This window comes from Salmo trutta, unplaced genomic scaffold, assembly GCF_901001165.1.
Source record: "Salmo trutta unplaced genomic scaffold, fSalTru1.1, whole genome shotgun sequence".
Taxonomy (NCBI): Eukaryota; Metazoa; Chordata; class Actinopteri; order Salmoniformes; family Salmonidae; genus Salmo; species Salmo trutta.
The window spans coordinates 874745-875532 of NW_021822244.1; the positions used below are offsets into that span (position 1 = coordinate 874745).

The window sequence follows — 788 nt, forward strand, 5'->3', positions numbered from 1 at the left end:
CATTGAAATACATCGCTAATCCCACATTATATTCAATAAATACATGTGCCTCATGAACAGTTCCATAGACATTGTCTGGTTATTCATAATCAGGCCTAACTGTATTTTAGGGGACAGAGATAATAGGACGATCATCACAGATACCATTCACATTATTACCAGGAATTGACTCTGATCATTAAATAGAACTGCAGAAGAAAATACTTCTATGTTTAGACCTCACTATAAATGTGTTAGTCTGTTATTAATTAATTAGGTAATGACATGGCGATGACTATTTAAATTATACAAAAATAAACTAATATGATTATTAATGAAATTCACTGCTATTGTTTGTTTATTTTGAAGGTAATTCACACAAATAACATTAGTCTTGTTTCATATCTAATTTGCACATAAAAGTAACAACAATATGCCTCATTAGCCTAAAATGCTTATTCTTGGAATATCCGTTCTCTCGCTCTCTCTCTTCCTCTCTCTTCCTCTCTGGTTAACGCTCTCTTCCTCTCTCTCCTGTTAACGCTCTCTTCCTCTCTCTCCTCTCTTGTTAACACTCTCTTCCTCTCTCTCTCCTCTCTTGTTAACACTCTCTTTCTCTCTCTCCTCTCTTGTTAACACTCTCTTCCTCTCTCTCTCCTCTCTTGTTAACACTCTCTTTCTCTCTCTCCTCTCTTGTTAACACTCTCTTCCTCTCTCTCTCCTCTCTTGTTAATGCTCTCTTCCTCTCTCTCTCCTCTCTTGTTAATGCTCTCTTTCTCTCTCTCTCCTCTCTTGTTAATGCTCTCTTC

General features: G+C 36.7%; 1 long non-coding RNA gene across 1 annotated transcript in view; it reads left to right on the plus strand.

Moving 5' to 3' along the window:
• Positions 1-319, plus strand: part of LOC115181402 (uncharacterized) — a 679-nt gene extending 360 nt beyond the window's left edge. The window contains exon 2 of the long non-coding RNA XR_003873404.1: positions 1-319. This exon is cut by the window's left edge and continues 17 nt beyond it. This is a non-coding gene — a long non-coding RNA (uncharacterized LOC115181402).
• Positions 320-788: the final 469 nt, after the last annotated feature.